At 40.9% G+C, this 27430-nt stretch overlaps 1 long non-coding RNA gene across 5 annotated transcripts in view; it reads left to right on the top strand.

Moving 5' to 3' along the window:
• The window catches only part of LOC120865266, a 97097-nt gene that overhangs the window by 53490 nt on the left and 16177 nt on the right, over nt 1-27430 (top strand). For 3 of the 5 annotated variants that reach the window (XR_005721353.1, XR_005721351.1, XR_005721352.1), the window contains one exon: nt 24562-24701. The exons of the other annotated variants lie outside the window; for them this stretch is intronic. This is a non-coding gene — a long non-coding RNA (uncharacterized LOC120865266). The remainder of the gene's footprint in view (nt 1-24561; nt 24702-27430) is intronic. 5 annotated transcript variants of the gene reach the window in all.

Raw genomic sequence — 27430 nt, 5'->3', positions numbered from 1 at the left:
AGGGGAAGGTGGGCCCTTATTTCCACTCTTAAATATAATGACTTTTTAGGAAAACTAAACATAAACATTAACCGAGTTACTGGTGGTTGTTTTAAAACAGTGCGATTAAAGTCAGAGCTAAAGAAATAGAAATATTTAAGGACCATTAGATGCTGTACTCAACATGCAATTAATATTTGTTAAGTGCGTCCTCAGTAAACAGGCCAGGAGTTGCTCTATGTATGAGGTTACAGCAGAGAGCACGATGGACCAGGTCCTTGCCCTCATGGAGCTTCTAGTCCAACGATCAATCCCTTCTTATTGACTGTGGTTTATTTTCTACCAGACGTAAATGGTAATAGCAGCTGACTTGAGTCATAAACATACTAACATCTGTTTAGTGTTTATTACGTGCCAGGCACTGTGCTGAGGGGTTTGTGTTCACATTTCGCATTGAATCCTCACAACCTTATGTGGTTGGCCCTGTTGCGATCCCAATTTTACAGACAGATTCAGTTACCTATCCAAGGTCATACAGCTAGTTAGGACTGAACAGAACCCATCTGGTTCCAGATTCCATTCCCTAAACCACGGCGATGTATTTTCCTTAATTCATTCTGGACATTTTCATTTCTAGTTAGTGACTTTGGTACATCAGTCTGTTTCGGCATTAGAAGTCCTTATGGACAGATTTCCCTCTTCTGTCATCAGCAACCCTCTTACTCTGAGCCTCCATGGATGTCAGACACATTGATTTCATGCTAAATTGGAGGAAGACTGTTAGGTTGACTGGAAAGTCCTTGCAGTTAGCACCAGATGCTCTGGAATCGTTCCTTGACGGTGCTGTGCTGGAGTCCTCCCAGCGCTATTCAGGGACATCACACTGGAGCCTTGAAATTGACCACGGTAGGAGTGTTTGCAGTATGGAAAATGGCAATTGCTACAAGTCAAGTTTTTGTTGGTTTCTTTGTTTCCTGAAGAGATGATTTAACAGCACACCACAGGGAAGGACCCAGGAAAAGGGAAGATATGATGCTGTAACTCATGGTAGATTCTTGCTAATTTCTCTGCATCCGAGTGAAGTGCAGAGAGCACTAGAGAGAGAGTCTAGTGACCTGAGTTCTAGGCCTGTTTTTGCCTCTGAAGGATCCTGACTTGAGCTCTTTGTCCTCATTTGCATTGGGTGGCCTCTTGGGTGCTACCACAGTCATAGGATTAGGTATAAAAATACTTTCATAAAGAGCCTAGAGCTACAAAATTAAACTTTTTAAGGTTTTGCTCATAAATATAAGGCAGTTCCCATCAAATATATACAGTGGGCTAGGGCTGTAGATATATGTGCAAAACATATTGCTCTATGAACCATATAGAGTATGGAGGACATTCCTTCTGCTTACTCTTTCTTTCTTCACCATTTCTGGAGCTAGACAAACAGTCAGAAAGCTACTTCTTCCCACCTCTGTCACCCTAGACAAGTTGCTTAGTATCTCTGTGCCTTGGTTTTCTTCTGTTTGAGATGAGGGCACTCAGTGGTGTCCATTCACAGGATGTATGAGGATTGAAAAGAATGCTCCGCATTGAATGCTGGGCACTGGCTTGACACAGAGGAAGTCCCAATACTGCCTCAGTGTTGCTGCCCTCTTTCCCCTGCATTTTCTCTTTCTCTTGGAGGGAAGAGTGCTCTCTACCCACCTCCCAGCTGCCAGGGCCCCTGTACAGAGGGCCAGGGCTGAGACGGGGGGGCTGCCCTCACCTTCCTGGGAGCTGACCTTCCTAGGAGCTGGCCTCCTCTGCTGGAGCCTCCCAGCCCCTAGCAGCTCTGCAAACCTTGCTTTTCATTCCTTAAGCTCCCACCACTGGGAATGAGGTGTGTTCCTGGAATCTCCTGTTCTCAGGTGTGGAGGCTCCAGCTGAAGGGGTGTGGCCTGGACTCTGTGGGTGGGTCAGCTAGGAGGACACCAAAGAGGCCACAGGGTTCTCCAGTCCAAGCACCCTTGATGCAGTCTACCTTCTGCCCAAGCGATTCAGAAATGCCCTTCTGCACAGCCAGCTTCTGGTCCTTGCAGGAGGGGCTCATGGTCCTCTCCTTGTGTGGTGACCGTCTGTGGGGTAGCTGCCCCACTGCCTGCTGCCTCCCATGCTGCTGCTCCCTGGCCCTGATGCCCGGAGACTGGTTCTCTGATGTCATGCCCCTCCCTACTCCAGGTGATGTCTCCACAGTCTATGAACATGTGAACAGGATGTTCTCTTTTTCCGTCTGTCCCCTGCCCCTGTCCCCTGATCGTGGGGGACAGATGGATCTACCAGTTTGGCTGCATGCCCTGCCCCTCCCATCCTTGCTCTTCATCCTCTGTCCTGCCTTCTCTCCAGACCACCCTGCCACCCACTTTCTACTCCTCCCCACCCTGGGTTTGTCTCCATTTCCTTTCTCAGTCTCTCATTCTTGTTTCTTACCATCCTGTCCCCCACTTACCAGGGTCTGGCCTTGTGATAGCTTCTGGGCTTTTTGACTTGAGGCCTCTCCAGAGTAGGCTGAACCCACCAAGCCTGGAGCAGGGCAGCAATGAGGGGAATGGGGGTCCCCAGCAAAGTCAGGCCTCAAGGTCCCTCCCTGGTCCTGCTGCTCTCTGTGGTGATGTCATCATCTGTACCCAGCTTCTCCTCTTAGCAGGGGCATGGCTGCCAAAGCTGTGGCCTCACATCAGTGCCCTTGGAGGATGAAGGCTATCTGAATGTGGTCTAGTTAAAAATTTCTCAGAAGGATCCTGTTGTCCAGGCTCGGGACCTGGACTCAACTCTGGAGCCATCATCGTGCTGAGCAGATGGGATTCTAGGATGGGCCAGGCATTGGCCCCCTGCCCACTCTTGTTCATGGTCAGATAGAAGTGTTGTCCAGAACAAAGCAGAAGCTATGCTAGTGTGGAGGCATGCCTGTCCGGCAGGTGGACATGGACTGCCCAACATTCCACAGCGTTAGGGCAGAGCCATTCCTGATGGACTCAGAAGTACAAGTTGCTTGAGCCTAGCCTGAAAATGAGCTGTCTGCCTGGCATGAGGGCTGAGGTCAGAGGGAGGACTTTGGGGAAGGAAAAAATCAGAAAAGACTCACTGCAGCCCCTCCTTGTTCTGGGCCTCAGCAGATTCTTATTCATGGATGAATATGTTAAAAAAAAAAAAAGAGTAAGACCATTTATTGATTTTAGGTGAATCCTCTTGAACTGATGCATGCCCTGAACACCAGCATGAGAATTCTGGGCTACAAATGACAAAAACATATCTAAACCTAGTAAAAGCAAGAAAGGGAATGTGTTGACTTACCTGCTGTGAAGGTCCATGGTAGAGTGGGCTTCAGGCTTAACTAGATCCAGGGACCTGAAGAAGTCATCAGACTTGTCTTTTTGGGCCTTACTGCTCTGATTCGCTCCTGCAGTCAGCTGGTTTCCTCTTCCAGGCAGTGGCAGCCTAGTGCTTGCAGCTCTGGGATCCTAGTCTCACTATTTTCAATCCAAAGGAATGGAGAACATCTCTCTTTCAGAATCTACATATGAAGACCCAGGGAAGGACTCTGATTGGCCTGACATAGGCCTCATGCCTATCCCTGGGCCAATCTTTATAGGCAGACTGGCTAGGCCTGGATCACACGTCTTTCCCAGAGGTCGGCTATCTCACAGGTATCCAAGGGCAGGAAGCAGTGCAACCAGGACTCATGGGCCAGGAATGGGCCAGTCAAAAATGGAAGCTATGCCATCTTCTGGATCTACCTGGGATTTCTCATCTGCTTCTTTTTGCCCATCTCCTAATTCTCCTACTTCACTTTGAAGATCAGCATTTCCCCCCACTTCTCCAGCATGTTCATGGCTCATCATGGTTGCTCCAGCCCCAAACACTACCTGAATTCATATTTTCAAGGAAAAGAGAATCTGATTGGTTGTAGGGATAAGCATTCACTACTGGAATGATCATCTGTGGCAGATGGTAGGCTTATATGGTGCAGACATGCCTGCAAGGTCTTCCTCTTGAGCAGACCTAGTTGTAGCGGTACCTTAGAGTAGGGCGCTATGGGTGAGTAGGCACTTCAGAACAAGACCTCATCCTGGTCCCAGGTGACCCAGAGAAGAGCAGAGCATGACACCACCATTCTAGCCCTCAAGTAGCTTCAAGCCTAGCTGAGCAGACAAGATGCTCATCTAAGCCAGGGGTTATCGGAAGTCGAGGAGGGCAAGGTCACTGTATGCCAGGTAAGCAGAACAAGCAGAAATGTGGTGGGAACAGAGCTGGCCTTTCCAGGTGGGCAGAGAAGAAAGGACAAGCTTCTCTAGAGTGTGGAGCAGACATTTCCCCGACAGATGCTCTCTTCTTCACACCTGAACTGACCCCCTTGACTTAATATGCAAATGTATTTGAATTGTTATAGGCCTTCTTGCCTCCACCCCCAAATCCCCGCCAGACTCCTCATAACACCCTTGGTCCCTGGCTGACTATGAAGTGACCCATCCCCTCTGTTGCTCACTGTCTCTGGATATGTGTGTGGAGGTTGTAGGGAGTTTTTCATGACTTTTTGGAAGGTCAAGAATGTCTTCTCTCCCCAAAAGCCAAAATGAAAACAAAAAAGCCCTCCAAGAATAAAAGGAAGAAAATAACTTTGTACCTGGAGAAGGTAAAGAGCAATGCAGCAGAGACTTCTCCCATGTTTGGATGAAGAAATAGAGGTCTGGGAAAATTTGAGCGTTGTCCATATTCTCATGGTGGGACTGGGAACCTGGCTTCTCATCATGGGCCCCTGCTGGCCAGTGGGGAGTGGGCCTGGCAGGAGTAATCTGCGTGTGTGGGCTGAGGTGATGCCCCGCCTTCGCACAGAGAGAGTAGAGGTTCGGCCCAGGAAATGTGACCCAAACCAAGTTCTGTTGGGAATCCTGGAGGGTTCAGAGAGTGGCTGAGAGGTTGGGCAGCTCTGTCAGGGGGCAGGGTGAAGGTCCATCCAATACGCTTTATCTGGGTAGATTTCATTTCCTGTCAGAGAAAAAGGAAGGGATCTTTGTGTTTCTCTGCTGTTTTTTTTTTTTTACTTTTCAGACAGATCAGAAATCAGATCCTGTCAGATAGGCCCAGTTGAAAGGAAAGAGGCAGAGGCCAGCACAAAGAGGTTTCCTGGCCAAAATCACACAGGAAGAACCCAGAGAGACCCTCCCCCTGCAAAGGAGGGAGTAAGGGCTTCATGCTGGCTTCACACCTCACTTTCTCGAGGATCTTGCTTTAGACTTTTAATATTTCCAAATGAGGTTTTATTTATAGTGATTATTTTGTTATCTGTATGTGGCTAAAAGCCACGGATTGTAAATATAAACTTGAAGATCTCACACTTCTCACCAGGATGTGGCATCTCTGCCTGCTTTCAGGCAGGGGTGACCTAACCAAATGGAAGTAACTCAAACCTCACTTGACCTCTGAGAGGCCCAGAAGGCAGTCACCCGAGGGCAGAGGACTGTGAGGAAAAGGAGAGGGAGGGTAGAGAGGCTCCGAGAGAGTCTGGAAAAGAGGGGTGGGGGAGCCAGGAAGGAAGGAAAGAGGAAAACCGGAGGGAGAAGAAGGGAGAGGGGCCCGGGCGAGCGGGGGAGAGGCCAAGGTGACCGCGGGTGTCAGTGAGGGGCCAGTTGTCAAGGTTCTATCTGCGCGATGATTGATGGGAGCCTGGGTTTTTCTGTCAGCCTGTCACGGCGCAGGAATGTTTAATGTTCTCATTATTGGTTACGCTGTTGTGTATATTTCTCTGTCAGCACCGCGGACCCAGCTGAACTGGCAGAGCACTTCAAAGGCCTGCGGGTCATTCATCATCCCCATGACGCTCCGGCAAATGCTCAGCTTCAGCTCCGCGCCAGGGATTTGTTATGACTTGCGAGCCGGCTGACAGACAGGGCCGCGGCGGCCGTGGGAGGGGACGCAGGAGGGAGGCAGCCGCGCAGCCCTTTTTGTCACTCTGGGTCCGTGGCGGCGCCCAGCGCCGGGCTCTGCGGCTCCCGGGGCGATGGGTGCAGACCCGCACAACTCCCCCCTCCCCTCGCGGCCAGCGGGAGGGGCCGAGGAGCACCCCACCGAGGGGCCCCGGCCCCGCCCCCGCGCCTCCGACTCTCCCGGCGAGTCCAGCCGGCGGCGCCCTCTCCCTTCTGTCCACCCTTCTCCTCTCCGCTGGCGGTGGGTCTCCAAAAGTTGTGCTGAAAACCCAGAGGTTGGGGGGGAAAAAGGGAAACTTGCAACCGTCCGGGGGCCCGGGGAGCGGCGGGTGGGGAGGGGTGAGGGGAGAGCTGAATATCGGAGCTTTGTTTCCTTTCCCAGGCCGTGACATGATTAATCGTTTTCTTCTGATCTAATTTTGGAACATGAAAAACAGCACATTTGTCTTGAAGAAAAATGATGTGCCGAACTGCGCAGATGGAAATTTCGAGCAATGAGAAAGATTAAAGTGAAACCCCACTCCTTAGACCTAATCATGAGTTGTAGATTATTCTGTCGGCCCAGCCAGATGGTAGCTCTGATTCCACAGCCCCTTCTTATATTAATGAATACTAGACTGTTATATTTGACTTAGGTAAGTGAAATGTCTATCAGAGCTAATGGACTGCCAGCCAGCATAACACATGTTGTACCGCTAAGGGTCCTTGCTGCATTTTTCATGTTTTATACTAATGTAGAACATTTTGTTTCCTACTGTTTTTCATCATTGTCACTGTTTGCTAAATATTTTCACATGGAAGTGGGGAGAGGGAGACAAAGTCGGGAGGAAAAAGAACCCCCCTCCAAACTTGTGTCCGAAGCTAATTTCCTCCCGTTGGGCTTGGCTATAACTCTACAAGTAAAACAGTCACCCGGAGCAATGCGTACAGGAACTCAATAGTAACCTGATTAAGTTCCTAGTCAACAAGACTACACTCGACTGTATGTTAACAAACCTAATTATAGCCCCGTGGTGATAAATTGGGCCTGGGCCCTTGCTGCACATCTCTGAGGTCATGTCTCCAAGAGCAGCTTGACCCTCTTGTCCCAGGGGAGGGGACTGTCCCAGAGAGGAGTCCCAGGCTCAGCTTGGGAGAGGGGCTGTTCCCCTCTAACCCCTTGGTCCAGCCCCTGAGGAAGGTGGGCAGACACCAGGAAGCACTGCAGAGAAGGAGGTCAGAGGTCTGAGCATCTGGGCAGTAGGCTTTCATGATGGAGGCTAGGTGGGCGTTGGGAGCTATTAGCCCCATCCCCAACGTGAGCAGTATCAGAATATCTGAGATGAGAGTGTAGTGATCCCAGATCATTGGTTCCATGCAGGGATGGGGGCTTGCCCACTCGGCCCAGTAGAGGGTGGCTCAGGCCCTTCTCCTTCTTCCAGATGCCTTGCCAGTACACTGGGAAGGCCCTGAAGAGCTAATAGTTCTCTTACTTGTTTGTGAAGGACCTCAGCCTGGGGTAGGGGGTGGTGTTCTGGAGAAAATGCATCCCACAGATGGACTCTGAAAGGTGTCTGGGTGCAAATAAGATGGAGACAGTTGAAGGACATCTTCAAGGGGTGGTGTGTTGAGAAAAAAATGGAAAGAAATACTCAGATGGAGCAGAAACATGAAAATGCCTGGAGAGAGAGAGAAGGAAGAGAAGAATGCAGAGAGGCATAGATGCAAATATGCAAAGAAATATAGATACCAACCGAGATGGCTCCTGAACTCAGAGGAAATCTTGCTCCAGCCAAAATGAGTTATTTGAAAAGCAAGTCTGACCCCTGCTTAGAATTCTCTCTTGGCTGTGACTCCCACAGGAGTTATTTCAAGTGCCTTGTCTGGGAATATATGACCCTTTTCCCTCTGCACCTAGCTTACCTCTCTCGCCTCTTCTCTCACCTGTCCTCAACTCTGAACCCTACACTTCTGCATATGAACCTTCATTTGAGCCTTCTCTAGGTCTGCAAGAATGCCAGACTTTTTCAGAGCAATTTGCTTTTGTCTAGGTTTATGTCTGTCTACCCCACTTCCTTGCATTCTTTCTCTGGCAAACTCCTACTCATCCTTTAAGATCCGGTTCCCATGTGTTCTTGATTTTCCCCAGGAGGTAGAAACTCATTTAGGCTAGCTCTAGTAATGGGGATTAGTGTTAGAAGGTGGCAATAAGGATACAAAAATCTTCTAGGGATCCAAGAACAGCTGTATAGCTGAGCCTCTCAACTTTTCTGATAACTGGGTCATCCATGACCTCTCCCATTTTTTAAACCTTTTTATTGTGGTATAATACATACACAGAAAAGTGCACATATCATTAGAATATAGCTCAATGAATTTTCACAAACTGTAACCCACAAAGAGCTCAGAAAATAGAACATGCTGTACTCTAGTACCTACCCACTGCCTCCCACTGGTTCCCCTTCTTTGTTTAATTTTTAAGTGTAATTTTCACCCCAACTTTTGTCTGCTGTTTACTATGACATTTTGTGGGTTTTCAGTGGGTTTGGGGTTTTTTGAACAGCTTTATTGAGATAAAATTTATGTACCATAAAATCACTCATTATTAGTGAACAATGTAATGATTTTTAGTAAACTTTAATAATAGGATTGTGCAATTATGATCCCAGTCCAGTTTTAGAACATTTCCATCATCCCCTCCCCAATCCATTCTCTTGGGCCATGTCCAGTCAATACTGGGTTCCAGCTCTAGTCCTAGGCAGATTTAGGTCCATGATCCATTTTAAAAAATGTGTTACAAGTCTTTTGAGACATAACTCACATGCCATATATTTCATTCTTTAAAAAGGTAAAATTCAGTGGTTTTTACATATATTAACAAAGTTGTGTAAATATCATCACTGCCTAATATTCCAGAACATTTCATCACCTGAAAAAATAAATAAATAAAAACATACCCATTAGCAGTCACTCCCCAATCCTCCTTCCCCCTAGTCTCTGGAAATTACTAATCTACATTTTGTCTCTCTGGATTTGCCTACTATAGACATTCAATATAAATGGAATCATATGATAGGTCTTTTGTGTCTGGTTTCTTCCACTCAGGAAAATGTTTTTAAAGATTCATCCATGTTCCAGCATGTATGAAAACTTCTTTCCTTTTTATGACCAAACAGTATTCCGCTTACATGGATTTGCACCATTTTGTCTTTTCATTTCTCACTGATGGACATTTGGGTTGTCTCCACTTTTTGGCAGTTATGAATAATGCTGCTATCAACATTTTACACAGTTTTGCGTGCACATATGTTTTCAGTTTTCTTGGATGTGTATTGTAAGTAGGATCACTAGGTCCTATGCTAACTCTGTGTTTAACTTTTTGACTGTGATTCATTTGAAGTTAATTTTTATCTATGGTATGAGCTAAGAGTCTTAAGTTTATTTGTTTTGCATGTGGATATCCAGTTGTCCCAGCATAACTTAAAAAAATCTTGAACTAGCCCTGAATTTTATCAAATGCTTTTTCTACATCTACTGAGTGAGGTATTGAAATTTACACTTATTACCATTAACTTGTCTGTTTCTCCTTGAAATTATCATATAAGGTTTGTCCTTTATTCTTTTAATATGATATACTATATTAGTCTTTAATATTAAATATTAAACCAACCTTATAGTCCCATGATAAATACCACTTAGTAACAGTTAGAACTGGACATGGAACAACAGACTGGTTCCAAATAGGAAAAGGAGTACGTCAAGGCTGTATATTGTCACCCTGCTTATTTAACTTATATGCAGAGTACATCATGAGAAACGCTGAACTGGAAGAAACACAAGCTGGAATCAAGATTGCCAGGAGAAAGATCAATAACTTCAGATATGCAGATGACACCACCCTTATGGCAGAAAGTGAAGAGGAACTAAAAAGCCTCTTGATGAAAGTGAAAGAGGAGAGTGAAAAAGGTGGCTTAAAACTCAACATTCAGAAAACGAAGATCATGGCATCTGGTCCCATCACTTCATGGGAAATAGATGGGGAAACAGTGTCAGACTTTATTTTTTGGGGCTCCAAAATCACTGCAGATGGTGACTGCAGTCATGAAATTAAAAGACGCTTACTCCTTGGAAGAAAAGTTATGACCAACCTAGATACCATATTCAAAAGCAGAGACATTACCTTGCTGACTAAGGTCTGTCTAGTCAAGGCTATGGTTTTTCCTGTGGTCACGTATGGATTTGAGAGTTGGACTGTGAAGAAGGCTGAGCACTGAAGAATTGATGCTTTTGAACTGTGGTGTTGGAGAAGACTCTTGAGAGTCCCTTGGACTGCAAGGAGATCCAACAATCCATTTGAAGGAGATCAACCCTGGGATTTCTTTGGAAGGAATGATGCTAAAGCTGAAACTCCAGTACTTTGGCCACCTTATGCAAAGAGTTGACTCATTGGAAAAGACTCTGATGCTGGGAGGGATTGGGGGCAGGAGGAGAAGGGGACGACAGAGGATGAGATGGCTGGATGGCATCACTGACTTGATGGACGTGAATCTGGGTGAACTCCGGGAGTTGGTGATGGACAGGGATGCCTGGCGTGCTGCGATTCATGGGGTCGCAGAGTCAGACACGCCTGAGCAACTGAACTGAATGGTGTTTAATCCTTTTGATACATTGCTGAATTTGGTTTGCTAGTATTTTGTTCAGGATTCTTTTGTCTCTGTTCATGAGGGGTATTAATTTTCTTTTTTGTAATATCTTTAGCTTTGCTTTCTGGGTAAATCTAGCCTCATAGCATGAACTAGGAAGTAATATTCCCTCCTCCACTGTTTCCTGAATTTGTAAAAGACTGGTTTTGTTTCTCCTTTAAATATTTAATATTTGATTACCAATAATTCCATCTGGGTATAGACTTTTCTTTGTGGGAACATTTTTAATTACTCCCAGTTTCATTTTTCATCATAACTTTATTCAGATTTTCAATTCTTTTTGAGTCTGTTTTGGTAATTTGTGTACTTCTAGAAATGTGTTCATTTTATCTTAATTGTCTAGCCTAATGACATAAAAGTTGTTCATGTTTTCTCATAAACCTTCTAATTTTTATAGTATCCATAAGGATATACCTTCTTTTTTCTTGATTTGAGTATTTTCTGTTTTCTCTCTTACTTTCTAGGTAATCTGGCTAGGGGTTTGCCAATTTAGTTTACTTTTTCAAAGAACCAACTTTTGGCTTCATTGATTTTCTCTACTTTTTCTTTCACTGATTTTTTTCTCTAAGGATGTTGTTTAATATACTTTTTTTTTTTTCGCATTTTTCCCTATTTTATTCTGTTAGGTTTCTGATTTAGTCTTGTTCTGATCACAGAATATAGTTTATATGATTGCAGTCTTTCATAAGGTATAGAGAACTGTTTTGTGGCCCTGCTTATGGTTTATGCTGAAGAATATTCCATATGCCCTTGAAAAGAATGTTTATTCTGTAGTCTTTGGGTGGGGGTGTTGTATAAAATGTCAGTTAGGTCAAGTTGATTGATAGTGTTATTCAATTATTATATATCCTTTTATCTGGTTGTTCTATCAGTTATTAAGAGTGAGATGTTAAAATCTCTGTTTATTATTATTGAAATATCTGTCTCTCCTTTCACTTCCATCAGTTTCTGATTTATGTATTTTGGAGCTCTCTTGTTAGGGGCACATACATTTATAATCATTACTTTCTCATATTAACATCATAATAAAATTTCCCCATTTTATCTCTAGTGATAGTTCTTGTCTTAAAGTCTATTTTGTCTGATATTAATATAACTACTCCTCTTTTATGATTATTATTTTCCTGAAATATATTTTCCCATCTTTTAACTTCAACCTGTTTATGTCTTTGAATCTGTGGTCTTGTTTACTGCACTTGGTTTGGCCTGGCTTTTTTTTTTTTAATCCAGTTTGGTAATCTCTGCCTTTGAATGGGTTTCCTAATTCATTCCCTTTTAATGTAATATTTGATATGGCTGGGATTTATACCTCCCATTTTTCTATTTGTTTCATATCTTTTTTGTTTTACTGTTCCTCCTTTACTGCCCTTGAGTGAGTAAGTGAAAGTCATTCAGTCGTGTCTGACTCTTTGCGACCCTGTAGACTATACAGTCCATGAAATTCTCCAGGCCAGAATACTGGCGTGGGTAGCCTTTCCCTTTTCCAGGGAATCTTCCCAACCCAGGGATTGAACCCATGTCTCCTGCATTGCAGGCGGATTCTTTACCAGCTGAGCTATCAGGGAAGCCTCCTTTACTGCCCTATTTTATGTTAAATAATTATGTATTTAGTTAAACAATAAATATTTTACTCTCTATCTTGTTTTCTTACTGTATTACTTCAAGTTATTTTCTCAGTGGTTGCTCTAGAGATTATAGTATTCATTTTAACTTACTTCAGTCTACTTCAGAATATTACTGTCTTAATTCTGGTAAAATATAGAAACTTTTTCTAACACATCTTTCATTCTCCTGTTTGTGCTATGGTTGTTATATGTGTTACATCTATGTGTGTTAATAAACTAAACAGTACTGAGTTATTATTTATTGTTACAATCTTGTATTTTGTTAAAGAAATTAAGAAAAAATATACACAGAGTTTCTCTTATATATACTTATGCATTTATCATTTTTGGCAGTCTTTGTTTCATTTTGTGGATTTATGTTATCAATTGGGGTCACCTTCTTCTATCCTGGTTAGTTAGTATTTCTTGCAGACAGACATGGTAGCAACAAATATTCTATATGTTTATCTAGAAATGCTTTTATTTTATTTTTATGTTTGAAGGATTATTTTAGCAGGATACAGAATTCTTGATTGAACAGTTTTCTTTTCTTTCAGTATTTTGCATATGTTGATCCACTGCTTTCTAACCTTCATTGTTTGTGATGAGAAATCAGCTGTTAAGTGTATTCTTATTCTTTTGTATGTGATGAGTTGATTTTTGCCTTCTGCTTTCAAGCTTTTCTCTTTGTCTTAGGCTTTTAACAATTTGACTATGTGGATCCAACTTTGAACCTCTTGTATTGATCTTGGTTAGGATTTATTGAGCTTCTTGGATATGCAAATTAATATTTTTAATATATTTAGAAAGGTTTTGTCCATTATATCTTTACTTTTTATACCCCTTTGACTTTCTAAGATAACCTTTACATACTTGCTGGCACCCTTAATATTGCCTCACATCTCTGCCTGTGTGCACAGGCTTTGTTGACCATTGATATATGGGTATCTTTGGCCTTCTTTGGTCTCTGCTGTACTTGCACACAGCCTCTGGTCAACCCAGGATATGTGAGAAGCTTATCAAGTCCCTTATGGCTATCTTAACTCCTGAAACTTCTTGACAAATTCCTGGCTAGCCCACCAGTCATTTGTTTGTCTGCACCAAGGCTAAAACCTCAGGTTAATGGAGATGATGGTCCTCCCTGTTTGCTTGCTGCTGGGATTATCTCGTCAACTGACAATGCTATAAATAAAATGTGCCCCCTCTGGCATCAGTAGTGAAGCTACTGGTTGTCAGGTCACTGATAGAACTGAGGGAAGGGGAATGGGGTGTGAACAGCCATAGACTCGTGGTGTTCTTATGCACAGCTTGATAGTTTTAATAAATAATTTTTTCTTAGCTGTGTGCTTTTGGTTGAGTTCCAAAGTGTGAAATATTTTGGTTTGCTTGCTTGTTTGGCTTGGTTTGGTTTTTGTTTCTGCTGATTGACCTCCATTTAAATATTTCTGTTTTCTCTGTAACAAAAAAGGGAAATAAATGGTGTGCTGATTAGAAAACAGTTCATTACTAATGAGAAATGAAAAGTTATGTGTACACAGAAACCCTTACATAAGTGTTTTATAGCACTTTATGTAAAATAGGTAATTAGAGGACAGAACTCAGATGTCCTTCAATGGGTAAAGGATTAAATTGTGACACATCAATACCATGGACTACTACTCAGAGATTAAAAGAAACAAGCTATTGATACAACAACCTGGATGAATCTTCAGAGAATTGAGCTAAGTGAAAAAAAGCCAAGCCCTAAAGGTTCTATACTAAATGACTGCATCTATGTACTACACTTGAAATGAGAAAATTATAGAATGGAGAACAGATTAGAGATTACCAGGAGCTAAGGTGGGGATAGAAGCTTGAAGGAAGTGGGTATGACTATGAATGGGTAGCATAGGGATGGAAATGGTTTATATCCTGGCTGTATCTCTGTGAATATCCTGGTTATGGTATCATGGTACAGTTTTGCAAGATGTTACTATTTAGAGAAACTGGGTAAAGGGTATGCAGGATCACTCTGTATTTCATAAAAATAAGGAGTTTAAAGAAAAACTGGCCTCTCTTAGTCATCTGTGTATGTGTCAGCTGTGATACTTAGAGTAATTAAAAAATATTCTTCTTTTAAAAAAATCTATGTCTTCTTTGATATATTTTGTGAATTATTAAGGGAGGTATGTTAAAATAATCCATTATGATTGAGAAATGTCTGTTTCTTCTTTTAGGTCTGTCAATTTCAGTTTTACATAGTTTGAGGCTTTGTTATTGCATGCATATACATTTAGAATTACTCAATCCTCTTGGTTGATTGTGCTTTTAATCACTGTGAATATCACTCTTAATATCTTGTGATGCTTTTTGCCTTAAAGTCTATTTTGTCTGATTTTAGTGTAGTGACATTATCTCTCTTTTTGTTAGTATTTGCAGAGGACTCCCTCCTATTCCTTTACTTAAAATTTTTTCTAAATCTCTACTTTTTTATGAACTCAGCTTAAAGTTTTCTTTATTAATATGACATTAAATTTTTTGAAAATTTATACATGCTTGTTATAAAAATATTATAACATACTAATAAAATGAAGTTCAACAACTCAGAAATAACCATGAATAATATCTGGATGAATTTCCTTCCAAAATTTTTTATACACATAATTTTACATGATTTATGCTCATCAGTATTTTTAAAATTCATGTCATAATGGTTATGAAAATATTTTCACTTTGGCAAGTATTCATCTATAACATTTTAAGTTGCTGGAGAGTATTTTATAGTATGGATATACTACAGCTTATGAGAAATATGTTATTAATAAAATATATCTTTATTTTTAAAGGATCTCTCTTATAAACAGGGGCTTCCCTGGTGGCTCCATGGTAAAGAATCTGCAATTCAGGAGACGTGAGTTTGACCCCTGAGTCAAGAAGCTGCCCTGGAGAAGGAAACAGCAACCCACTCCAGTTTTCTTGCCTGGGAAATTCCCTGCTGAGGAGCGTCACGAGCTATGTAGTTCATGAGGTCACAAAAAAGTAGGACATAACTTAACAACTAAACAACTCTAATGAACAACATCTGCAATTGTTTTATTTAATATAATATGAAAAATTTGCTTTTTAATTGGGCTATCTTGCTTAGTTATATTTAATATAACTACAAATGTATTTGGGTTTACATCTATCATTTTATTTATTCAGTATTTATCGCACATATTCTGTATTTCTTTTTTCTCTCATTTCTTGCCTTCCTTTAGATTAAACAAATATTTTTATTATTCCATTTCTTCCCTCTATTGTCTTGCTATTTATAAATTATTTTATTATTATTTTTAATAGTTTCTTAGAGCACTGTACATACATCTTTGATTTATTAAAGTCAAATATAAAATAGTACTTTTAGCACTTTCCATATCATGCAAAGGCTTTAGAATGCTTTAATTCTATTTTCCACCTCCAACTTTTATGCTTTTATTTTCATATGTTTCAACTGTACATATATTTTATACCTTACATGATATTATCATTTTTCTGTAGAAACAATATTCATTTTTTCATTTGTTGCAGTTTGCCTTTCACTTGGGGTTCTCTCCATATCTTGATTTTTTAAAAACGTTTACATATAGTAAACTTTATTTTTGGTTATGTACTGTTTTATGGATTTTGTCAAATGCACAGAGTCATTTGATGACTCTCAGAATGGCACAGAGCCACCACCAAAAACTCTTGGTATAGAGCAGTTTATCACCCTTAAATTCCCTTACGGTCAACTCTGTTCCCAACTCCAACCCCTGAAGATATATGTAGCCTTCCAGGTCTGACTTCTTTCATGTAGGACTATACACTTAAGATTCATACATGTTATTGTGTGAATCAATAAATTGTTTCTTTTTATTGCTGAGTAGTACTCTATTGTATAGTTGTCCTGTACTTTGTTTATCCATTTGCTAGCTAAAAGATATCTGGGTTGTGTCCAGTTTGGGATAATTATGAATAAAACTTGTATAAACACTCATTTATCATAAGCATACATTTTTATTTCTCTTGGATAAATACCTAGGAGTAGGAGCTGGTCATATGGTATGTGTATGTTTAATTTTTTAAGAAACTGCCAAATTTTCAAATTTGGCTGCCAAATTATTCAAACAAGTCAGTCAGTCTTTTTAGTTTTAGCCTTTCTAATAAGTATGTAATAGTATCTCATGGTAGTTTTAATTTGGTTATCCCTAATGACTAGTTATGCTGAACATCTGTTAATGTGCTTGTTAGCCACCCCTATATCTTCTTTGGTGAAGTGTGTGTTTGGGACTTCTGGCAAGTTAGCTATTAGGTTGCTTGTTTTTTCTTTTTATTATTGGGTTTTTGAGTTATTTATATATTCTGTATACAACTCTTTGTCAGAAATATAATTTGCAAATATTTTCTTTGAGCCTATGGCTTGCTTTTGAATTCTCTTAATAGTGTCTTTTGGAAAGCAAGAGTTTTTTGTGTTGTTTTTTTTTAATTGGAGGATAATTGCTTTACAATATTGTGTTGGCTTCTCCATACAACAGTGTGAATCAGCCATCAGTTCAGTTCAGTTCAGTCACTCAGTCGTGTCCAACTCTTCGCGACCCCATGAATCGCAGCACGCCAGGCATCCCTGTCTATCACCAACTCCCGGAGTTCACCCAGATTCACGTCCATCGAGTCAGTGATGCCATCCAGCCATCTCATCCTCTGTCGTCCCCTTCTCCTCCTGCCCCCAATCCCTCCCAGCATCAGAGTCTTTTCCAATGAGTCAACTCTTTGCATAAGGTGGCCAAAGTACTGGAGTTTCAGCTTTAGCATCATTCCTTCCAAAGAAATCCCAGGGTTGATCTCCTTCAGAATGGACTGGGTGGATCTCCTTGCAGTCCAAGGGACTCTCAAGAGTCTTCTCCAACACCACAGTTCAAAAGCATCAATTCTTCGGCGCCCAGCCTCCTTCAGTCCAACTCTCAAATCCATACATGACCACAGGAAAAACCATAGCCATAAGTACACAGAAGTCCCTTCCTGCCTGAACCTCCCCCTCACTTCCCCACCCCATCTCACCCCTTTGGGTTGTCACAAAGCACCAGGTTGAGCTCCCAGTGCCCGTACAACAGCTTCCCAGTGGCTATCTATTTTACACATGGTAGTGTAAATATTTCAATGCTAGTCTCTTAATTCATCCCACCCTCTCCTCCCCTACTGTGTCCAAAGTCTGTTCTTTATGTTTCTGCCTCTGTTGCTGCCCTGTAAATAGGTTTATCAGTACCATTTTTCCTAGATTCCATATATATGTTAATGTACAAAATTTGTTTTCCTCTTTCTGACTTATTTCACTCTGTATAACAGGCTCTAGGTTCACCTAATTGTGTCCAGCTCTTTGTGACCCCATGCACTGTAGCCCATCAGGCTCCTCTGTCCGTGGGGATTCTCCAGGCAAGAGTACTGGAGTGGGTTGCCATGCCCTCCTCCAGGGGATCTTCCCACCCAGGGATTGCACCCAGGTCTCCCGCATTGCAGGTGGATTCTTTATCGTCTGAGCCACCAGGGAAACCCCGTGCACATGCACAGTTTCTTCTACCTCACTAGAACTGACTCAAATATGTTCCTTTTTATGGCTGAATCATATACCATTGTGTATATGTACCACAGCTTCTTTATCCATTTATCTACCGATGGACATCTGGGTTGCTTCCATATCCTAGCTTTGTAAATAGTGCTGCTGTGAACACTACTGGGGCTTCCCTGGTGGCTCAGATGGTAAAGAATCTGCCTTCAATGCAGGAGACACAGGTTTGATCCCTTGGTTGGGAAGATTGCCCGGAGAAGGAAATGGCAATCCACTCCAGTATTGTTGCGTGGAGAATTCCATGGACAGAGGAGCCTTGTGGGTTACAGTCCATGGAGTCACAGAGAGTCGGACACAACTGACTGCTAACACATTCATGATCACTGGGGTACATTTGTAGTTTTCAGTTATGGTTTTCTCAGGGTATATGCCCAGTAGCAGGATTGCTGGGTCATATGGTAGTTTTAGTCCTAGTTTAAAATTTTTTTTAATTTATTTTTAATTGAAGGATAATTGCTTTACAGTATTGTGTTGGCTTCTGCCAAATATCAACATGAATCAGCCATAGGTATAAATATGTCCCCTCCCTCTTGAACCTCCCTTCCTATCCCATCCCTCTAGGTTGTTCCAGAGCTTCAACTTGAGTACCCTGAGTTGTACAGCAAATTCTCTACTTTACATATGATTATTGTATGTTTCCACGTTACCGTCTCCATACATCCCACCCTCTTGTTCCTCCCCACCGCCACCATATCTGTAAGTCTGTTCTCTATGTCTGTGTCTCCATTACTGTCCTGCAGAGAATTTCATCAGTACCATCTTTACAGATTCCGTATATAGGTATTAGTATACAATATTTGTTTTTCTCTTTCTGACTTACTTCACTCTGTATAACAGACTCCAGGTTCATCTAGCTCACTAGAACTGACTCAAATGCATTCCTTTTAATGACTGAGTAATATACCATTGTATATATGTACTTCTTTGTACATTCATCTGCTGATGAACATCTAGGTTACTTCCATGTCCTAGCTATTGTAAATAGTGCTGCTATTAACATTGGGGTACACGTGTCTTTTTCAGTTATGGTTTTCTCAGGGTACATGCCAAGCAGTAGAACTGCTGGGTCATATGGTAGTTTTATTCCTAGTTTTTTAAGGACTCTAAATACTATTCTTCATAGTGGCTCTACCAATTTACTTTCCTACCAGTAGTGCAACAGAGTTTCCTTTTCTCCACACCCTCTCCAGCATTTATTGTCTGTAGATTTTTTGATGATGGCCATTCTGACTGGTGTGAGATAATATCACATTGTAGTTTTGATTTACATTTCTCTAATAATGAGTGATGATGAATATCTTTTCATGTATTTGTTGGACATTTGTATGTCTTCTTTGGAGAAATGTCTGTTTAGATCTTCCTTTCACTTTTTGATTGGGTATGTTGTTTTTCTAGTTTTGAGCTGCACAAGTTGCTTGTATATTTTGGAGATTAATCATTTGTCAGTTGTTTCATTGGCAATTATTTTCTCCCATTCTGAGGGCTGTCTCTTCATCTTTTTACAGTTTCCTTTGCTATGCCAAAGCATTTAAGTTTAATTAGGTCCCACTTGTTTATTTTTATTTTAATTTCCATTACTTTTGGAGGTGGGTCAGAGAAGACATTTCTGTGATTTATGTTAAAGAGTGTTTTGCCTATATTTTCCTCTGAGAGTTTTATAGTTTCTGGCTTTACATTTAGTTTACATTTAGTTTTATAGTTTCTGGCTTTATATTTCTTTAATCCATTTTGAGTTTATTTCCACGTATGGTGTTAGGAAGTGTTCTAATTTTATTCTGTCCAATTTTCCTAGCACTACTTATTGAAAGGGCTGTCTTTTCTCCATTGTATATTCTTGCCTCTTTTGTCAAAGATAAGATGCCCATAGGTATGTGGGTTTTTCTCTGGGTTTTCTATCTTGTTCCATTGATGTGTGTTTCTGGTTTTGTCCCAGTACTATACTGTCTGATAACTGTAGCTTTGTAGTATAGTCTGAGTCAGGAAGGTTGATTTCTCCAGCTCCATTTTTCTTTCTCAAGATTGCACAAAGCAAGAGCTTTAATTTTAATATTCAAGTTATTTATTTTTTTTGTGGATCATGCTTTTGTGGACTGTGCTTCTAGTGCCTAATGTAGGACTATGCTGATTTTCTCATGTATTTCTAGATACTAGAAGTTTTTTAGTTTCATGTTAAGCATTTAGGTTTATGACCCATTTTGAGTTAATTTAAAAAAACATTTTATTTTATTGAGATACAATTCACATACCATAAAATTCACCCTTTGAAAGTGTACAATTCAGTGGTTTATAGTGTATTCACAAGGTTATGCAACCATCACCACCATCTAATTCCAGAGCATTTCATTATCTTAAAAAGGAAACCCCAGCAGTTACTGCCCATTGGCCCTCCCCCAGCCTTAGGCAATTACTAATCTACTTTTTGCCTGTATAGATTCTTTCCTTTAGCCTATTGTTCTCAAGTTTTATCCATTTTGTGGCAAGTATTGGTATGTCATTCCTTTTTATTGCTGAATAATGTTGCATTGTATAAATACATAGATTTATTTATCCATAATTCAGCAAACATTGGATTGTTTTTGGCTATTATGAATAATGCTGCTATGAATATTCATGTAGAAATTTTTATGTAAACACATATCTTCAATTATCTTGCATATATACTTAAGAGTGTTTGAGTTAATTTTTATATAAGGTGTGAAACATGGGTTGAGGTTCTTTTTCTTTTTTTTCATAAGGACATATAGTTATTCCAGCACCACTTTTGGAGATAACTATACTTTCTCCATTAAATTGCCTTTGACCTTTGTCAAAAATCAGTTGAATCTATCTTTAGATTGTTTCGTTCTATTGACCTATATGTCCGTCTCTTTGCTAATATCACATTGTCTTGATTACTATAGCTTCATTGATTATGCTAAAGCCTTTGACTGTGTGGATCACAACAAACTGTGGAATATTCTTAAAGAGATGGTAATATCAGACCACCTTACCTGCCTCCTGAGAAACCTGTATGCAGGACAAGAAGCAACAGTTAGAACTGGACATGGAACAACAGACTAGTTCAAAATTGGGAAAGGAGTACATCAAGGCTGTATGTTGTCACCCTGCTTATTTAACTTATATGTAGACCACATCATGTGAAATGCCAGCCTGGATGAAGCACAAGCTGTAATCAAAACTGTGGGGAGAAATATCAATAACCTTAGATATGCAGATGACACCATCCTTATGGCAGAAAGCGAAGAAAAACTAAAGAACCTCTTGATGAAAGTGAAGGAGGAGAGTTTAAAAGCTGGCTTAAAACTCAACATTCAAAAAACAGAGATCATGGCACCTGGTCCCATCACTTCATGGAAAATAGATGGGGAAACAATGGAAAGAGTGAGAGACTTTATTTTCTTGGGCTCCAAAATCACTGCAGACTGTGACTGCAGCCATGAAATTAAAAGACACTTGCTCCTTGGAAGAAAATCAGTGACAAACCTAGACAGTATATTAAAAAGCAGAGACATTACTTTGCCAACAAAGGTCTGTCTAGTCAAAGCTATGGTTTTTCCAGTAGTCATGTATGGATGCCAGAGCTGGACAGCAAAAAAGGCTGAGTGCCAAAGAATTGATGCCTTCAAACTGTGGTGCTGGAGAAAACTCTTGAGAGTCCCTGAATATTCATTGGGAGGACTGGTGCTGAATTTGAAGCTCCAATACTTTGGCCACCTGATGTGAACAGCTAACTCATTGGAAAAGACCCTGATGCTGGGAAAGATTGAGGGCAAGGGAAGAAGGGGGCAACAGAGGATGAGATGGTTGGATGGCATCACTGACTCAATGGGCATGAGTTTGAGCAAACTGAGGGAAATGCTGAAGGACAGGAAAGCCTGGCATGCTGCAGTTCACGGGATCACAAAGAATCGGACATGACTTAGCGACTGAACAACATAGCTTTTTTTTAAGTTTTGAAATTAGGTAGTTTAATATCTTCAACATTGTTCTTCCTTTTCAAAATTGTTTTGGTCATTCTAGAGCCTTTGCCATATATATTTTAGAATCAACTGGTCAGTCATGATTCAAAAGACTATACTGAGATTTTGATTGGGATTGCATTGAATCTATAGATCAATGGAAGGTATTGTTATCTTACTAATTTGATTCTTCCAATCCATAAATATAGATTATCTTTTCGTTTATCTAGGTCTTTGCTTTCTTTCATCAATATTTTGCAGTTTTCAACACAGAGATCCTGCACATATTTGTTAGATTTATAACAGTCTTTCATTTTGGGGGTGGTATTTAAATGGTTGAATTGTGGTGCTGGAGAAGACTCTTGAGAGTCCCTTGGAATCAAGGAGATCAAACCAGTCAATCCTAAAGAAAATAAACCCTGAATATCATTGGAAATGAAATGGGAATCTGAGTTCTTGTTTGCAGAGCCGAACAACGAACTTCACAAACACACAGACACTCATGGTAGTAAGTGAATAGGATTTATTGAAGAGAAGGAAAGTATAAAGCTCTCAGCATAGACACTGAGAGGGGGTAAAGAGTCCCCCAAATGCAGGATTTATAGAAGTTTATATCCTTACCAGTATTAATGTGTACATTTTTGGTTGGCTCCTGTCCTTAAAATATGTCATTTCTAACTAATCAGTTTAAAGGTCAAAATGTTTAACTTAACATCCTTATGGCTTTTCTTGCTCCTTGGATTAAGTGAGCACCCTTTTTCATGACCCCTGGCCATTTTACAATGGACGAGATGTATGAGCTAAAGATTAATGATAACCATTTTTTTTCCTCTTGGGCGTATGAAACAGAAGTTAATTACTACCCTTCCCTGGATCTGAGTGCTGATAATAGAACAAGGACACATTCCGGAAATTTGGGACAAAGGGTATAGCTTTAGGTTAATGGAGCAAGATGTTTATTGAAAACAACACTGAGGTCTTAGAGTCCTACACTGACTGCCTAGCAATTTCTACTTCAGAAAGACGGATGCTGAAGCTGATGTTCCAGTACTTTGGCCACCTGATGCAAAGAGCTGACTCATTGGAAAAGACCCTGATCCTGGGAAAGAATGAGGGCAGGAGGAGCAGGGGGTGACAGAAGATGAGATGGTTGGATGGCATCACCAACTTAGTGGACAAGAGTTTGAGCGAACCCTAGGAGATAGTAATGGACAGGGAAGCTTGGTGGGCTAGAGTCCATGGCGTCACAAAGAGTTAGACATGACTAAGCGACTGAACAACAACCTTCTTTATGGTCCAGCTCTCACATCCATACATGACTACTTGAAAAAGCATAGCTTTGACTAGACGGACCTTTGTCAGCAAAGTGATGTCTCTGCTTTTTAATATGCTGTCTAAACTTGTCATAGCTTTTCTTCCAAGTAGCAAGCATCTTTTAATTTCATAGCTGCAGTCACTGTCTGCAGTGATTTTGGAGCCCAAGAAAATAAAATCTGTCACTGTTTACACTTTTCCCCCATCTATCTTCCATGAAGTGATGGGATAGGATGCTGTGATCTTAGTTTTTGAATGTTGAGTTTTAAGCCAGCTTTTTCACTCTCCTCTTTCACTCTCATCAAGAGGCTCTTTAGTTCCTCTTCACTTTCTGCCATTAGAGTGTTGTCATCTGCATATCTGAGGTTATTGATATTTCTCCCTGCAATCTTGATTCCAGTTTGTGATTCATCCAGTCCAGCATTTCACATGATGTACTCTGTGCTGAAGTTAAATATGCAGGGTGACAATATACAGCCTTGTTGTACTCCCTTCCCAATTTTGACCCAGTCCATTGTTCCATGTCCAGTTCTAACTGTTGTTTCTTGACCTGCATACAGGTTTCTCAGGAGACAGGTCAGGTGATCTGGTACTCTCATCTCTTTAAGAATATTCTACAGTTTGTTGTGCTTCACACAATCAAAGGCTTTAGTGTAGTTAATGAAACAGATCTTTTTCTGGAATTCCCTTGCTTTCTCTATGATCCAACAGATGTTGGCAATTTGACCTCTGGTTCCTCTGCCTTTTCTAAATCCATCTTGTACATCTGGAAGTTCTTGGTTCATGTACTGCTAAAGCTTAGTTTGAAGGATTTTGAGCATAACCTTACTAGCATGTGAAATGAGTACAACTGTGTGTTAATTTGAACATTCTTTGGCATTGCCCTTCTTTGGGATTGGAATGAATCCCAAAGACCTTTTCCATTCCTGTGGCCACTGCTGAGTTTTCCAAATTTGCTGACATATTGAATGCAGCACCTTATTTAATAGTATTATCTTTTAGGATTTTAAATAACTCAGCTGGAATTCCATCAGCTCCACTAACTCTGTTCGCAGTAATGCTTCCTAAGGCCCACTTGTGGATTGAGCTAGTTTAAATCTGGTTTTCAGCTTTTCTGATGGCTTATCTCTTTATGTAATCTAGAAGTAAAGTTAGCTTTTACTTTTTGGCTATAACTTGTTATGCGTCCCAACTGAAAGCTGGAGATGTTTTCTAAGTTACCTATTTTTGGCATCCCAGAATTCATTTTTTAAATTAGTCCAAGGCAACTGCTGAATATCTACTCAGCTAACGGGACCCTAACATTTGTCTACAAATTTACAGATGCCTGCAGGGGAAAATGTTACCAAATATTCAGTTTCACGCATTGGTCTTCTTTTATCTTTGCTATCTTGGACTCTCAAGTCTTCAGTGCCCTGGTAATTTTCTTTTTGTTCAAACTTGCTCTCCTAGTTGCTTTTGGGGAAGAGGTTGGTCTGAATAAGCTAATCCACCATATCCAGAAGCAAACCAAAGATCATGGATTTTGGAGCCAGACCTCCGAGATTCAAATCTCAGTTCTGCAGTTGACTTGTCCTGTGATCATGAACAAGGTGTTAACTTTTCTTAAGCCTCACTTTTCTCATCACTTAAAACGGTGATAGTAACCGTAGCTACCTTCTAGGGTTATTGTGATGATTTAACAAGTATATATAAAGTAGTTTATATACACATATGTGTACTTTCCTACCCACCTTCTTGTTCTGGCCTCCACTGTTTCTATAGAGAAGCCAGTTATTGTTATTATTACTACTTTGAAGGTAATGTTTCTTTTTCCCTCTGTTTTTTAAGGTTTTTCTTTGCCTTTGTCTTTTGGCAGCTTTACTCTGATATGCTGGAGGTGTGAGTATGGTTTTATTTATTTATTTATCCTGTCTGAGCTTCTTAGCATTTCTTATATCATATATACTTTTGAAATATACAGTATATGTCTAAGAAAAGTGCCTGGGATCCAAAAACTGCTCTATTGTTATTCACTCTTATTATTTTTACTTGACATGGTCTTCTTTCCAATCAGTGTTGTTTCCCACTGTGCTGTGATTTACAGATCTTTAATAGGCTCCACTGGCTAGTAGATGAAGTCCAAACTCACCTTTATTTAAGTCTTTATTGAATTTGTTACAATATTGTTTCTGTTTTATGTTTTGGTTTTTTTGACCGTGAGTCATGTGGGATCTTAGCTCCCCGACCAGAGAGTAAACCCACATTCTCTGTATTGGAAGGTGAAATCTTAAACCACTAGACACCAGGGAAGCCCCGACCTGTGATATATTTAAAACTCTGAGGCCCAAATCAAACCAGGCCAATTGCATCAGAATTTTTGAGGTGGGATACAGATATTAATCAGTATTTTTGCAAGAGTCCTGGGTGATTGCAGTGTTCAGCCAATGCTGGGGGCTCTTCACACCTTCGCTTCCCTTCCTTTGAGCAACTTTTGAGGGCCTGGAGAAGTACCTGGGACGCAATATGTTCTAAGGAGAGAGAGGATACAGATGCAAAAAATGGAGGGAAATAAGTCATAGTGGCACCATGGTGATATGCCTATGGGAACTCTCCACTCTGGAGAAACGGCAAGCACCAACTGCATGCTCCATTTTGTGGTTTGGTTTTGGGGGGGGCAATGTTGGTGACCCCCCCTTTTATCTCTGTATCGATTCTTTTCTCAGTTCATGCTCACCTTTCCCTCCTGAATTTGCCTCCCTCCTTTATTCAAAGAGTTGTTGAAATATCTCCAAAAGAAGACTTTTGGGTTTATTTGAAGGAGGTTGCATCTCACACATATTAAAAAAAAATTTTCAAGGTGGTACTGTCTGAGGAGGGAGATAGGGTTAAGGATGGGAACTTGGGATGGCCAGAGGCACTGTGTGACTTGGCAGCAAGTGAGAGAGGAGCATTGGAAAAGAGATGGGAGAGCCTCTGGAAAACTTATCAGAACATAAATTGCTGCCGAGGATAACCTCTGAATGTTGGGGAGCTGCTTAGTGTGTACCACTGATGGTAGAGTTTTAGGCACTGTGACTTTGGTGGGCAGATATTTTTTCAAGAGATAAAGGGAGAAGTCCTATTCTGTGAGCATCTGCCAGCAGTGCGGCAAGCCCTTTGTGCCACCTCTGCTGATGCCTGCAGGGAAGGGAAGTCCTGGGTGGAAAGGACGAGACTGGGGGAGAGGGGGATGGTGTGGTAGGGAGTAATTTTAAACATTTTGGTGCTACTTAAGCTATGATGACATAGCGTGTAGGTCTTCGTGAGCCAACCAACTGTGTTTCTCCTGAGCCAATGGAACGGTAGTTTGTGAGGTGCTGAGATTCAGAATGCTTTCTTGGGCTACCTCTCTGCTTAGGGCAAGAAGAAGTGACATGAGATTTAGAATAATAATAATTGCATATAGTGCAGGGAAAGGTCTTTCAGCTGTACTGATGGGAGTATAAATTGTTCAGTTTTTCTTGAAGCATGTGGGCAGCATGAATCAAAAGCCTTAAAGATGTTCCTACAATTTGACCCATCAATTCCACTCCTAGGAATATGGTTCTAAAGAAATAGTTGACAAGTGCACACAGATCTGTGTATATTGTCATTCATTTATAAACTTCCTTACAATAGTAGTGGACTTCCCTGGTGGCTCAGACAGTAAAGAATCTGCTTGCAATGCAGGAGTCCCAGGATATACACAGTTTGAACTAAACTAGGTCACCTGAGTTATACTGAATCGAGTGTAGTGATTTTTAACTATAGTCTTAAAGTAGTATATTTTATTAAGTACAGATTTGTGTGTTTGTGAATCTATGCTGGGTCTTCCCTGGTGGCTCAGGTGGTAAAGAATCTGCCTGTAATGCAGGAGACCCAGGTTCAATCCCTGGGTCAAGAAGATCCCCTGGAGAAGGGAATGGCTACCCACCCCAGTACTCTTGCCTAGAGAACTCCATGGACAGAAGCAGGCTACAGTCCATGGGTGGCAGAGAGTCAGACACGACTAAGTGGCTAACACTTTACAGTGGTAAACTGAAAATAGCCAAAATTTCCAGCCATTAGGCATTAAATAATAGCTGGGGACATGGAATACTATACAACTAGGAAAACAGATATTACTGCTCCTCCGTATTTATTGAAGTGGAAAACTGTTTATGATAATCAAGCAAGAAAAGCAGATCCCAGAACTACACTCGCCATGACCTTGTTTCACTTATTTTGTTTTTTTCTTTTTTTCCTCTCAGACCATTATTTTATTAAGGATGACTTCATGCTAAGACTGTATCACGTGGGTAGCCCAGTTTTACACTGACTA

Source organism: Oryx dammah, unplaced genomic scaffold (assembly GCF_014754425.2).
Source record: "Oryx dammah isolate SB20612 unplaced genomic scaffold, SCBI_Odam_1.1 HiC_scaffold_6, whole genome shotgun sequence".
Taxonomy (NCBI): domain Eukaryota; kingdom Metazoa; phylum Chordata; class Mammalia; order Artiodactyla; family Bovidae; genus Oryx; species Oryx dammah.
The sequence above is the reverse complement of the archived record's forward strand: the minus strand, read 5'-3'. Positions and strand labels throughout refer to the sequence as shown.